The 15,688-nt window shown below is 39.7% G+C and overlaps 1 protein-coding gene and 1 long non-coding RNA gene across 15 annotated transcripts in view; both read left to right on the top strand.

Annotated features, from left to right (window-relative positions):
• kcnip4a (potassium voltage-gated channel interacting protein 4a) overlaps positions 1-15,688 on the top strand; it is a 141,456-nt gene that overhangs the window by 49,265 nt on the left and 76,503 nt on the right. The window lies entirely within an intron of this gene.
• The window catches only part of LOC122974377, a 30,557-nt gene continuing 27,712 nt past the window's right edge, over positions 12,844-15,688 (top strand). The window contains exon 1 of the long non-coding RNA XR_006400371.1: positions 12,844-12,894. This is a non-coding gene — a long non-coding RNA (uncharacterized LOC122974377). The remainder of the gene's footprint in view (positions 12,895-15,688) is intronic.

The following is a 15,688-nucleotide window of genomic DNA, read 5'->3' as shown; positions in this document are numbered from 1 at the left end:
TCCTTGGCATATTTTGCTGTATATTACATGATGTAATGTCACGAATGAATCTCTGTCCACACAAGCTTTTTCGTAATATATGCCTTCAAACGAGATGTATGTTAAAGGTCTACATTTGACAGCATTATCCTTAAATGCAGTAATAGAGATATAAACCAGGCCACCATTGGTATTCATGCCACCACTTCTGCCCAGTAGGCCATGAGTTTTTAAGCTGAAGGGGAAAAAAGAGAGGAAACAAATCACAGATGCGCAGAATTTCAGGTTATAAATCCAAACAGCAGCAGTCAGCACATATTCAATATACTGAAGAGCAGAAACTGATTTGCTGCTCACACCAGAGGAAATCTGTATCTCCTCCCACATTTCCAACACTGCCTTTGCTACAGACGAGTCGGGTGGGCTACTAGTCCACCAGAGTATCCATCAGAATCATTTGGACGTGCTAAAGCTGGGTGATTTATGCTACTTACTTTTAAGTGACACATTTTCAATCCCTATTGGTTATGTAGTCAATACCCTTGATTGTGCAGCGGGACAGCTTTAAAGATGTCTTTTCCAACTCTATTCAGCTGCATTGCTTTCAAACACACATTAAATCTGCCATTTGCACCGGATCAGAGCGATAGTTTTTGGAATCTCTCTCCACATCTTCACAGTTCGCTTGTCCCCAAGCGTTTGGCTGTCAGGCGTCTCAGCTTCTGCGATGCATCATCCTTTTTTTCTCATCAGGACAGGCTCACATGCTCGTAACTGATTCCAGCGTATCATTTGACATCACAGCACATGTGTCCTCAAACCCCTGCTCACACTAACCCTAAGACAGATAAAAGTCGGCTTAATTTGACTTTCCTGTATGAGAGCTTTGATGAGCCACTGAGCATTTTAACCCTGTTGTATTGATTTCAAATAATTTAATTTAGCTTGTCAATGCAGTTGTTTTGAGTTCAGTGAGGATACATATTTCCTTGGCGGAACAATGGTGAACGATTGCAGTGTCTCTGAGCTTTCAAATAATTACATATTGGATGCACAGGGCTGCAGTAAATGCAGAATAAGCAATTATTTCTCCCCTCTTGAGATTTTTAATTTTTATTGCTAAATCAGCTAAATTGGATTTTTTGAGGTTGTTTCTCAAATATGCAAATGGTGCTGGTTTACCAGTGCTATTTGTTTATAGGATTTTGTACATTCAAGTTCAGCAACGTTATCTGAAAGCCCATCCTTTGGTTAGACGGACAGCTTATTTAGACAGCTTGTCTGGGTCAGGACTGCAGTGGCAGTAGGACAAGCAAAGCCCACTTCCTTTTCCCCAGCGACTTTGCCAGCTCTTCGTTGGCAATGAAAGGTCAGTTTGGAGATGCTGTTGTCCCAGCTTGTCTAGGGTCAGTCTGAGGTCTCCTCCCAAAGGTGTCATGCGTGGTAAACCCCCCAAAGTGAGGGTCTTTACCACGTGCGTCCAATGGTTGTTTTCATGTGGAGGAGCTGCGACAGCTTCAGTTCAAGGTCCTCCAAGGTCATCTGAGAAAATGCACGGTGGTCTAAAAACTAGGAATATCTGTCTGAGTAATAACTTAAGGAATAAAAATAACCTTTTGAACTACTCCTCAAATAATTGGTGAATTATTCTTGTAGAATCATTAAAATGTTTTTAGTCTTTATTATTGGTTGAAAGAGGGTCTTATCTGGCACCAAAGAAACCAAACTCAAAGTTATAAAATTGTTTTCCTGCATGTAAAAAGTCTATTCTGCTTTGATCATTATGAGGAAGTGGAACTACTCATCCAATACTACTGCCATAAAACAACGCTGTGAAAAATGCACTCTTCAGCATGCACATGTGTGGGGGCCTGGCCAATGACGCGAGGGCCCGTCTTTGTTTCCCTCTCTTTGGTGTCCTGATGGCTATTAGCAGGTCATGTTCCACCTGTCCCATGAGGACAGCAAGCTGAAAGCCCATAATCCCTGACCAAACACTGAATATTTGATACCCATAGGCAGGTTAGGTTGGCATCATGTCTGTGCAACCCTGTCCCCATTCTGAATGGCAAGAGAAGACTCGTGGCTTGTTTTTATCTAATGTGGTTTAGAATCCACAGAGCAGTCATAATGTATAGTGAGTCCCTGCAGTGCTGCCAAGTGTACACGGCTTTTATATAGGCAGTGATAAAACATTGCACATGTAGACATTTATTATAAGCTAGTGTTTGAAGTCCATTGCTGCTTTGCTAATAGATAAACCCAATAAATTTAGTTTGTGGATTAACTATCAACCTTTGTGCCACTTCTGTAATAATTTCTGCTGATTTTATAGACCTTTGCAACCTCTGCAGAGCTCATAGAAATATTAAAGCAGAACAAAAATTACCAAGGGAGCTTCCAATATTTCATTTTTAAAGGTTTCTCCTTAAATTCACAAAGAGGTTAGAAAGCACTTATTTTTTTTATCTTTTGTAATAAAGCAGTGTATCTGTCTGTAGAAGCTGAACATTTCTTCCGTGATGTTTGGGCTGGCGCATCAATACCAGATGGCTAACCATGTTGCATAATGTTTCCTTTCACACCCAGTGAACTAACATGGCATCTGCTTGATTCACCTGACAAACATCAGAATCAGCCTGAAGTTTGATGTTTGTGTTCACGCTATGCAAGACGTGACCACTTGATTAGTTTGCTGAATTTCCTGTGGTGTGTTTAACTCCTTCTAAAGGAAGTAATATACCAAAATCACCCATAGTGAAAGTTTGTTCCTTCACTTCCTTCTTGTAGATAGAAAAAGACTGCAAATAAAAGAAGGAATTAGATGACAGTAGATATCAAATATGAGAGAGAAAACAAATGGGATTCCACATTGTGTTGTTTGATGTCGCTACAGAGTAAGAATATACAGTAATATAGCTAAACAAGATGTCTAACACAACCTGGATTGTAACAACAGATTAGGATGCTGTAGTGATCCAGAACATCAAAGCATCTGTGCCAAGCTTCTTACATAATGGAAAAAGGGAGAGCAAGTATCAGTGTCTTCTGGTAAAGGCTTTCTTTAACCTTACTCTGTGACCTTTCACCATGACCCCTTTCACAAGGGTCACCGCTTTTGGCAAAGGCAGAGAGAAGACGTTGACCGTGATATCTGTATCCATATCAGCTTCCTGGCAGGCCCAGTCCACCATGTCTTTGTTTGCCTGCCTTCTTCTGGTTTCGGGTTTCTGCTGTTGTGTTGCCGTCCAACACCAGAGCGGCACAGATTCTTTGGCTTGTTTGGGCGGTACAGTGCTTGGCCAAGCTGCAGGCTTTATCGGAACTTACTGTCCTAATGTAATATTCTACAAGCTGGCCCGCTCAGATACTCCTTTGCCTGACTGGGAATGAGTGGTGGGTTGTTGAGGCCTGTTCAAGTACTACAAAGACAATCTGACCGAGTGTTATGTAAAAGAGGACAGCGAGAGCGTGCTCACTGTAGTGGAAAATGAACAGCACCATCATGTTCAGTCTACAACTCAATATGGAACCAGAGTTAAAAAATCTTTTTATTGTTTAGGTCAATAGAAAGTTGAACATGAACTAATACAAGTTTAAATCATCCCTTTATCCATCCACCATTACTTCTGCTCCAAGTCCCTAAAAACAGCAACATTTTGATGCAGATGCAGTCATTCAAACGCTTGCTGTGGGTTCAGAGAAATCTCTCTGTCCCACACCACCCCCACAACTGTGCACTTTGTTAATAATTACTAGATGTAAAATGAATAATTAGGTAATGATGAGCTTGTCATAAAAATTTCACCCTCTTGGTTGAAATGTGATTAAAGATCTGTGTGTACGGGGACTCTAGTCAGAATTTTTGTATACCATACGCCCACAAATCCTCATTCTGAAAGACCCTGTTATTGAGATGAATGTGTTGAATGCTTTTTTTTGCATGCCATCCAATGAATATGGAGTCAAGAAACAATGAAGTAATTCTGTTATAAATTTAAAGGGACACACCATTGATTTAGTATTTTACTTAAAGTTGGGAGATTAAAAAAAAGAAAAAATGCTCAAAAAATTATAAAGGCTAAAAAAAAAAAAATTCTCAATATAGTCCTGAACAATTAATTGTTTTTATACCGATAATGTGATTTTCAAATCACAAGAGCCATGATTTTATTTACTTAATTAAGAATATTTTAAGTTGTAGCAAGTAAAAGTTTAATCTGGCGACTGTTTATTTTAGTGTCTAAAAGGACAACTTTCATTAATACATGTACTTAACTGTAGTCTATTAAAGTCTATTAAAGTTAATGAGTTGGCCAAATTACAAACAAGAAATATTGGCTGTTGCCTCGCTACTATACTTACTCTATCTGTACATTTATGTTTGGCCAAAGATGGATTTGTGGAGGAAGAAGCACCACTCTGTATCATTTGAACAGCCTTGATCAATTTCATAAAGGTAGCTGATCAGTTGTCAAGTCACTGAGTGATGTGAAAGAAACTACTGATGTACTATGTTTGTAAGATAAGGGGGTGATTATGCTTTATACAACCATATCTTGTGTAATTGACCAAAATACAAGCATATAGTTTAATTTATAGAAAATAATAGCAGTTGCTATATTGGTCAGAAAAATTAGATATTTCCTCAAATTGTTCAGCCCTAACTGGATCCTACTGGATCCCATGATGAAACTTGATAACATCTTTTCATTACAGCCTTCAGTTTGTAACGTAGGCATTCTGTTAAAAATATATAGTCACCAAGCCCTGTTCTTAGACTTAAGAAAGCTCAGTTCAGAGCCACAGAAGACATTATACTGGAACTGTTTCTGCAGGCTGGGTAGTACTCCTCATGATGATTAAACTGACCTTCATTTGTAGAAATGGTGGCATTCCCCTTTAATCAAATCAAGAAGTAAAATGGAATTAAAATGAGTTACTAGCAAACCACAGTAATTCTATTACTGGAATCTTCAACAGGTAGACTCTCACATTACCAAAAGTTGTGTTTCTTATGCTTGTATTGATTGGCTCTTTGTCACCACTACAACATCCTCTAATCCCTGCAGGTTGACCGGATTGCATAGTCCCTCATTTTTCATATATTTGCATTTTACATTGACCTATGGTTATCCCACGACACTATCTATTTAAATTCACCCTTGCTAGCCTGTGTAATCAGTTTTCCCATTTGCCCTAATGTTTGTAAACGAGATTCCTAAGTGGAAAGAATGGAAGGGTTATTTTTAGTCGGATGGGCACGGCTGAGTTACAGGCTGCTGTGTAAAAGGTATCGCTGCTTGCTGAATGCACTGTGGATTCGTTTTCGGAGATGAAAGAAAAGCAAAGTAACAACAAAATCATTGGTACATTGTTTTCATGATTAAGTTAGATATTAATATGAGGAGAGAGGCGACCTCGGTGGACCGAATCGAAACAGAGCTGAAGAATGGCCAAAACAAGACTGTGTCCTTTTAAAATACCAGACTATTAGGAGAAGTCTTCATTTGTTTGCTGTGGATTTGTTTTCTTTGCTCTCTGTTATCACCTCGTTACCCCATAGCTTTTCCTATCTGCTCTGACTCGGCCTCAAGTAATCATTACTATTGTTAACTTAAATTAAAAAGTTTTCTCCCCTCTGCTGTCCCCTCTCTTTCTTCTGCTTGCTCCCTCTCTGTCCACATTATTCTGCTCGCTGTCTCTAACTGTGTCTTCCCCCATTTCTCCTCTCCTGCACAACTTTATCTCCTCTCTCACTCTTATAATCAGTTAATTTTAGGGTCCCATAGAAGCTCTTTGTATCAAACGTTTCCTCGCCTGTGTTTTCACAAAACGTGAACCCTCTGCCCCAGTCGCTCTGCGATACGAGAGACAATGTCCTCTCCACGCACCGTTAGCTGGCAATTACTGGAACTGCAGCCCTGCTCCAGCTCCTCGCCAACAAAGGGAGAATCAATACACCTTTGAGGGTTGGAGTAGAGCCTCAAGGGACACAAGAGGGGACTTAGTATCAGATAATGCCAGATAATCATTATCAATGTCAGATAATGACATATTTCATCATGCATAACAATACTACATGCAGAATTGTTAGTAACATCCAAGAAAGTGCTGAAAGTAAAAGTTTCTTGCTGCAGTCCCGCAGGAATCTAGGCTTTTGTGTTTTTCTTTTTCATATTTTATTTTCCTCGGGCGCTCTGATGAAACGGCTGTTCTCAAACGGTTTCCATGTCTTCTTTGATTGGTTGTAGATTGAAATTTCAAGCAGATCAATCTCGAGGTTTGCGCGAAATGTCAGACGGTCGGATAAACAGAAGCAAAGAGGCAGGATGTAAATGACAGCCTATTATAGTTTTTGACATTTTCACAGTGCTGCAGTGACTCATGACCAAACTTGTGGCCAAAATCTGATATTTTGGTCAAATTAGTACTTACATGGCTGCTGCTCTTCAGCGATTTTCTGCAGTTTTGGACAGGTCTTAATAATCTTGTACACAGCCTATTATTTTTTTTGTAATTATAGGAGCTTTTGTTTCAGTGACCGAGTTAATGAAGTATTAGGAAAATAAAGCGTGTGTGAGCATCATATATCAAGGCAAGCGAACAGGGTTTCACTTAATTACACCCTGATAGCTTCTGTCGCTGTAGAGCAGGTTTTCATTTTGTCTCTCACATTGGTGCGTTATGAGTAAAAAGTCAGCCCCACATGTTCCCAGCTGGCCATGAAAGAGCTCAAGAAGAACACACACGCACTGTATACAATCCCATGGAGAGAGTACGTGCACCTTGCAGTCCTTGCTGTTAGATACATCAGTGCTTTTGGTATCTGAAGCACTGCAGTGTAGAATAGCTGTGGTATGGCATCGGTATTGTATGTGCATTGTCAAATAGGTCGATTTCAGTTCAATTTTATTGTACTGGTATCTTGCTGGTATTCCTTTTTTTCTGGTATTTTTTTATTTTTCCACTTGTGTGCACTATAATCACCTTTTTCTTGCGTGATTCTAATTTAATTTTCATAGCCTCAATGGTCTCAGCTGCTCCAGAGGTCAAGCGGAGAAAATACACTCGCTCATGAACCCTGCTCTGGTTTGTTGGCATGGAAGGGTGCAGAGGATAAAGTGCTGTTGTGTGACTAGAATGTTCCGTCCCATCCTCAGCACTCAACCCACGATCTTGATGATATAAGCTCAAAGTCAAGGACACAAGTCAGTCTATAGGAGTCTTGGCCAGTGTGGCAGGGTGACTGTTTTTATACTAAGATTGATCCCAGGTACATGCCCCCCTCATCTACTCCCCACACCTCTGTTATAAACCGGTGTAATCAGTCACTCTCTTTGGCAGAGCCCATCGTGGACGGCCATGCAGAAAATGGAGCTCCTTCTCCATCATTCCGCAGACAGATCCACCCGCAGCCCCCATTACTTTCTTGACTAAGTCTGTGTCAGCATCAGGCAGGTGTAAACAGGAGGGATCTCACCCTTCTGACATCACTATTAAAGTATAACGAAGTAGCTCAAATGCCTCCATTAGAAGACAAATTAATTGATAGATGTGCTGGAGCAAGCTTAATGTGTTCACTGATTCTTTTTGGACGGCAGGTGGTTTTTCAGTATTTAGTGTGTGTGTGTGTGTTGGGACTTAAATCTGCTGTTCAAATGAATTCATATAACAATGTCTTCGCTCTGAATGGTGCTTTTATTTTGATAGGTGTTGGTGCATCTCAACCAATGTGCATGATTTGTTCAGGTTTCCTGTTCTTAAGCATTTTACTGAAAACTCCTACAGTATGTTAGAGACCCTGTAAAAGGCTAAAGTTCTTATTTCTTAGTTACTCATTGTATTAGTCGAGGTTTTGGCTATTGCTGTGAATGTGCTATGTGGTACTAGCACCTTTTTTTTCTTTTCTTTTTTTTTTGTGTGAAAATCAAGGTATGTTAGTCTGATTATGTGTTGGCCGAATGGAGCAGCAATGCCTAATGAACACAGAAAACAATTTAAATAGATAGATATGAATGGATTCTGGCTGGACCGTCCCTTTAGATTGTATGATTGGTGGAAAACTACTTTACCTCGAGGTTAAAAGGCAGCCTGCTCAGCCGTGCAGTGACCCGTGAGAGTATAAATATATCACCGAGACAAAATATCCACACAGAGGTGTTTTTAACTACCTAGCATCAGAACCGAACCCCCGGTCAGCTCACCCTGAGCCCGGCTCTGATGTAAGGGCTGTGCGCCAGGTTAGTTTGTTAGCCTGGATGCTAGCTGTGGGATAGACCGGACCGGGGGAACTGCTGAACATTCAGTACACTTGCATTGAAGTCTACAACAGGAAGTGCCTAGGTGAACACATGCATTAAAGCAAAAAAAAAAATCTTTTGACTTTTCAAGCTGCAGCCAGGTCATATTCTCCATCTGCGATTTGTAAAACGTTAGAGGTTACATTACTTGACTTGAACTTTCAACAATAATAATATGAATCTTACCATTGTTATTCCATCGTGTCGAATTCTGATGTTTGATCTGTCACTCAGAACTATGAGTGACAGATCTACTGAGTGTGACAATCTGCAAAGAACAACATCTGGTTGGATGCAGCTTTCACTGTTTTTTGTACACCATCAAAATTCAGAAATGAGATAGAGAGTGAATGGGAAGTTACCCTCTCTCTCTGTCTCTCTCTCTCTCTGTCTCTCTCTCTCTCTGTCTCTCTCTCTCTCTCTCTCTCTCTCTCTGTCTCTCTCTCTCTCTGTCTCTCTCTCTCTCTCTCTCTCTCTCTCTCTCTCTCTCTCTCTCTCTCTCTCTCTCTCTCTCTCTCTCGCTGCTCTCTCTCTCTCTCGCTGCTCTCTTTATACATCCATGCTCTCAACACCCCCCACCACCCCTTCTTTTTTTCTCCTCGGAGCTACACTGATCTCATAAATGGCCTCTATGGACTCCAAAAGATGAAAATTCATTGTAGCGATGGAGAACTTAAACCCATATGAACATAGCATAGTTGTGGCAGTTGATTACCATCCATCGCAGTTGGCTTCTCTATAGTATGGTATTACAATATTGTGGTTATTGTGACAGCCCTAGTTGAGATACTCTATTTTCCTTCATTTGTTACTCATTTTTAAAGGTAATAATGTATTTTCCAGAAAAGAGTGATTCTTTGCATCCTTTTGTATGCAGGTAAACCCCTCAAAATCAGCATTATACGCCTCTTATCGTCAAAATTCTGGACTGGTCTCCCTGCTGTGTGCCCGTCTGAATGGTCAAAGAGCAGCTTGAATGATTCAATTATATTCCAGACAAATGTGTTTTTTTTCATCTCTGCCAGACATCTGGTAAATGTATCTGACCTTAAAACAATAAGGTAGCCCTGCACTTTTTGCATCCCGAGTCAAGATTTTGTCTGTAAAGCTCTCGTGACGTCTCTCAACAGCTAGACAGGTAGATAAACTTCTAACATCTGTGGGTTGGAGATCAGAAACCATCATAAATTGGTTTGCTGATGTGTAACTAAAAACAACCAATTGAGTCTTCCGAAAAGAATAGCAGCTGATTCCAACCAGTGCCCGATTAGAGCATCTTTAATGTTCATCATCTTTTAATGATATTATTCTTTCAACATTAACAGAACTTACACAGCACACATCATCATGTTGCGGAACCGGTAAGACAAGTTTCTAAGCTGTTTCTTCGGGCACATTTAGGTATGACTGCAAAAAACCTTGAGCAGATTAAATGGTTGTGTGAATATGGCAAAAAGGAGAGGAGGTGATGTATGACACACCAAGCAATGAAGCATCCGCCGTGGAAGCAAGGTGTCATTTGGCATCTCTCTTCTGTCTCCTGCATTTTCCACGCACCACTGAAAACATCGCAAATTCAATTTAAATGCAAAGCAACAGAGGAAAAGGTATTTGTGTTTGCTGTTTACAGTACTTCTACCTCAGCAATCACTGTGTTTCGGCCAATATGGCTAAGGTCTATCTCCTGGTGTGCACTGTTCCACGGATCACACTGACCATGCTATTGCCCCTGACTGGCTGCTTGATACATTAGATTTGTGCCTAATAAGGATGGATAACCCCTTTTCCTCTTGTTCCTTCTTTCAGTTTCCTCGCCCTATTTTTCCTCCTGCTGTCGTTTCCCTTCTCTTCTGTGATTAAACCGATCCCCCAAAGGACATCTGTGCTTTTTCCTACGATCTGTTTTTCTGTTTAAATTGATTCTAGTGTAACTTACATTAACACATCTGCGGATGCACGGCATTATGGAATAATACAAATATATTATTGTGGACTTTGAATCACTGTATGTTGTCCAGATAACGGGTTACTTGGATTCAATGATGGGTTAAGTGGATTTGTTCGATTGATTTGCATTGATTGGTCTCAAGCTAGCGCGATGATGATTCCTATAACCCTTTTCTGAAGGGGAAAGGATCACTTTGAAATAAACTTGTGCAGCACTCATTTGGATGCAGAGCCACAAGTTTTCAGCCTGCCAACAAACGGGCAAAGGCAAGTGTGTGTGACATGTTTTGTATCTCTCATTGACACTTCTAATATTGTTGCAGAGAATGTTGACAGCCTGCTTTAATCAGGTCACATCAGCTCATACCCTGTCCTGGTCTGTCAGGTCAGACAGCTTGAGGACAGTGCAAACAGGAAGACATTTGTGGCATTGTCTGTGACAATAAGGTGATGGTGTACTGCACAGCAGAGCGAGCTGTCATAACTACTCTTTTCCTGTATTATTTGTAGGCCTTTGCCATCACGATGTTTAGTTCATGCACAAAAAAAAACAAGACAGAGTCTACAGTAATGCCAGTGGCTCTGTGAGGCTGTACAGCAGTGCTTCAAGGTGAATGCTAGCATCAGCACGCTAACAAGCTCACAATGACAATTTTAACATGTTTAGCATTTTAAATGTTTACCACATCCACCATCTTTCTTAAGGATGGTAATGTGCTAATTAGCTCTAAACACAAAGTATAACTGCAAATTATGGGAATATCATTAGTTTTGAAGGTATTGGGTCATAAAAAAGTCTTGGATAAAACATTTTGACCAGATCTAGATGAAATGTCATGGGACTGGCAAAGTTATTACAATTCATCCTGAGGGAGAAATGAATGTCTGTAGCAAAGTTCATAGCAATCCATTCAGTAGTTTATTGAGTCATTTTACTCAAACCCCCAAATGTCCACCTCATGTTGACGCTTAAGGAAAAGTCCAGGGATCAGCAAAGTCCTGAGGATTTTTCTTTTGGGGATCGAGAATGTCTGTACAAAATGTCATAGCTATCCATGAAATAATGGTTGAGAAATTTCAGTCTGATCAACCAAGTGGCCGACATTGCCCTCGATAGAGCCACGTCGCTTACGTGCCTCCAAACTACTCTGCTTTATTCTGTTCCTTGTTATTTCAACACTTTCATTGAGACGCAAAAACAAAATTGACCCCTGGTCAGTGTAAACTAGCCCATGAACAATGTTTCTACTCAGTATTTTGTGGTCTTTCTGCATTGCATCTTGCTCAGCCCGGGGATTCCTGTTTTGCACTGTACAGATGTAATCTCATATCCAACAGGAATGGCTCGTGAAGAAAGGGGGAAAAAAGTGTAATCTGAGCTTTGCTAGAGTAAATAGAGTGCAGTCAGTGGCGCAGAGATGGAAAAGCTAAAGGAGTAAATAGAGATGCAGACAAAGCAATATTTGCTTCCTGTGTTTTCATTCCTGTCCTTTGTGAAATGTGTTTCTTGATGCCAGGGAATGGGTTAGAAAAACTATTCTCTGAGGTGACAGTTTGACTGGAGAGCCAACCATTTCTCCATGCCAACATTAACAGATAAGAAAGAAAGCGATAGAAAAATAGTGTTCTAAAGCAAAAAAGAGTGCTTTTAATTATTATTTTATATAACAAAGACCAAAAAAAGAACTTATCCATATTAAATGAGAATTTAACTTTAATAGAGCTACAGTGGGGATATTTTTATAGGTTTGTGATTGTACAGCAGAACACTCCTCCTGTGCATATGTGCAGAGACACATGCACACTCATGTGACCTGAATCAAATTAAATCAAGAGATAGAATCTCAAATAGATTGGCGTGAAGCATGAACAGACACATAAAGTTGGTTCATCTTCTGCAGACACTTAACCAAGGTCACATAACATTCCTAGTGCTGTGATGCACCATTTGCAGCAGTGCATCATTCAAATAAAGTTGTCCATAAGTCCCTATCTTAAATTTAAACTGTTTATCTACTGAAATAGAGGATGTGTTTGAACTCTAGACTAACCCTGCTACTGCAAAATTCAAAGCTTCGACATAAACAAGCTGTCAGGGTCAGTTCAAGAGTTTTGGTTTATAATCATGTTAGGCTGGAGATATATTTGCTTTTAACTTGCCGCTTTTAACTTGGCCGCCTCACTTATCCTGCCTCCATTTGGAGCTTTGGTTGTGCATGTCCTCAGAAATTAATGCCACACGTACACAAAATAAAATACGCACATGAATGGTAGGGGCAGTGTAGGGGGAGTATTGGGATGTGACAAGGTCAGGGGTCAGTAGGCATGTCAGCAGCGACAACAATGGTGGAAAGTTTTGAAGACAAATTAATTGACCAAGTCAGCAATTACCTGCATCTGTACGATGAGTCATTGTCGCTGCACAGTGACAAATATGCTTGACGTGCTTGATTTCGGGGCCTTACATATCATCTACTGTGGGACTGCTGTCTGCCATGATCTCAGAATTAACCAACCTTCTTGAATGTTTATTTTACATCATACAATTCCGGAAGTTCTATTTATGTCCATAGTTCTCTAGTAGAATCCTCCGGTAACACAGAAAGTACACAGGCAAGTATGTGAAGGACACAGCCGGTTGTCTACGTGAACGTGTGGATGAAAAGTAAGTATATCTCCTGCCTTATTTACTGTGACTACTCACAACTTAAAATCAGACTTGAGAGACACTTAAAATATAGTCCTATATTTACTATTCTTGGTGATAAGATCACTGTATGAGTTGACATTGTTCTGATGGCATGAGAAATGTGACTAATCTAATCCAATACTTAATGGAAAAAAATGTATGAAAAGATGAATGATTGATAGATCCGTTTTTTGCAGAGGATTAATGGAAATGATCATGTTTACATCCAAAATATGAGTCAATGTTTTATAGGCATCACAGAAGAGACTGTTGGCTTTTAAAAAGAAATGAAGCATAAATAGTGTCACATGGTTGATGATTGTTTTCTTTAGTTTTAGTGAGAAAATAGTATAGTGAAAATTATTATGTGTTAATATCACACTACAAGTGCATTTCAAGTGGTGCATTCCAGTGGTAAGTCAATATATATCTCTTAACTCCTGTTGTCTTAATATAATGTTTTTTCAGGCACATACTTTGCCCTGTTATGCAACTTGCTTTTATAATTACTTGTTGAACCAGAGGGAAATTATGCTTTAGTTTGCTTATAACCAAACTTAATTGCAAACTCTTAACCAGATTCGAAAATGTAGTCAATTAAGATTTTCTACCGTGTTTTAAAACAAACACATCGAACAGTTGAACAATTTCATTTACTTAGACATTTAATAATATTAAGTCCTCAGAAAGAGGGGAATGGTCATGGAACAAGCTCCATCAAACAACCATTAAGCTGCTTTTAACAGCTGAATATATGAATCTGCCTTACTGAAATGATGCAGAGGATGAGCTGGATGTTGCTGCAGTATGTGGTATGATAGAAAATGAATGTCATGCAGAGCCCCCGTATGATTAATTGCATCATGACTGCGTGCATGTGTCCACAGCGGCATGTGTAGATTTCCTAATTGGTATCACCGAAGTAAAATAAATATAACCTCTTGTTTGATGTTTGAGAGAGGGCAGCATGTGGTCCAGTATGTTGTTTGCATGCTGCTATTAAAGAGAAATTTAAAAGACATTTGAATTAGGCTTGAGCAGTAGGATGTCTAGCCAAGTACCATCTAAGGGCTTTTATCAAACCAAACGTATTCCTCATTTCTACCACATCGCAGCATGTAGTTTTATCCATCTATCTTTGAGATTACATTTCACTTACTATGCAATGTATTATAATTTTTCTTTTTTCAATATAGACCATCCTGCCAGAGGCAACTTTATGACAAATACATTGTAGAGTATTGCATGCATTTATGCATATACTGTATTGGCTGTGGAAGTGTTCCCCTTGCTGTAATAATATCAGGACTGGGATAATGTATTATATTCATGCGATATTGTGGGATCTGTAATTGTGTAAGGTAGAATCACAATTCAATCACATTAGCATACCTGTCCACTCTTACCTTGTAATACCTCAGATTGCCCTTTATGAATTTTTATTAGAGTTCTGCTTTAACTTTTCATTAGCTTTCTGATTTAGTCTTTCACTTCACTTAGGCCGTCTGATGAGCGATGACTTCATACGCAAAGGGCAAATAGAGAGTGCCAGCGTACGCTAAGTGGCTGCAACTGAAGCAGTGTACTTCACAATGTGATGACTGAAAAGTGCCATCAAAGACGAGGCCCTCTTGGGGAGGCTGATATTGTCTATCATGCGGGGGTAGTGGTGTGGGGTTTCAGTGCAGTACAGTAGGAGGCTAGATTGCTCTGCCATGTTTCACACTGCTATTGTCTGTGTAATCAGACACTTATTGGTTTTGATAAGGCATCACTATATTTCCTCCAATAGTGGCTGGTAGCCAATGAAAAGCCAGGTCTCTGATAATAGTCGGGGGCGTGGTTGACATAAATAAAGGCTGGCCCCAAACAGTACCTGTTGTATAATGTGCATGTCAGTTAAGCATAAATGTGGTAGTAGTTATCTGGATGTAACTCCGGTTCTATGAGTAAATGTGTAGCCCTCTAGCCGACTGTCACAGAGGGGGGAGGGGGACGGAGGAGACGCGATATTATATGGGGATAATAGTGCATATTTTAATAATATCCCGCATGCTACAGCTATGTGGTGCACTGCCAAAACATTCTGGGTAGAACCGAAGTGTTAGAATTATTGTTCCGCACATCGGAGTAAGTCAATAACAATTACACCAGGCAAATGAAAGTCCAAAATTGAGTCTCCTTTTAGCTCTGTTTTGGGCTTAACCAGCACCTTAGAGAAATATCTTTCTCTTTATGAACAAAATGCTCCACCATATGTTCACCACCTAGTTGCTAATTTTGATAGCATAGATCGGCTTTAACAGAGTTTCTTAATAAGCAGCTGTCAGCTAACAGAAACTGGTTTGATGAAAGCAGTGAGAGTGAACCAAAACAATACATTTGCGGGTTGGAAAACAAAAACGGTTAACTTAAAGATGCTAAAAAGCTCCGTAGAGCTGAAGCGAACAGCAGAGTTGGGTGATAATTCTCTGTCTGTCTGGTTTGTTACTATGATCAGCATCTTTCATGTTACACATAGTCATTTTTTTCCCCATTGTTTATATAAAACTATTTATTAGTGCAGCTTTAAAGCTAAGTAAAATGAACACACAACACTGTTACAATATGTATCACACATTACTGCACTACACATTGCTAATCATCATTTCTCAAACATTTCTTGGATGATTTTCAGAAAAAAAAACAACAGTCAGTACTAAAATACCTTCACATTTCTGTAAATTGTAAATTTTAAGTGTAAATTTCGAGCCACTAACTTTGCACACAA

The sequence above is a fragment of the Thunnus albacares genome, chromosome 22 (genome assembly GCF_914725855.1).
Source record: "Thunnus albacares chromosome 22, fThuAlb1.1, whole genome shotgun sequence".
Classification (NCBI taxonomy): Eukaryota; Metazoa; Chordata; class Actinopteri; order Scombriformes; family Scombridae; genus Thunnus; species Thunnus albacares.
This window is presented reverse-complemented; position numbering and strand designations above follow the sequence as displayed.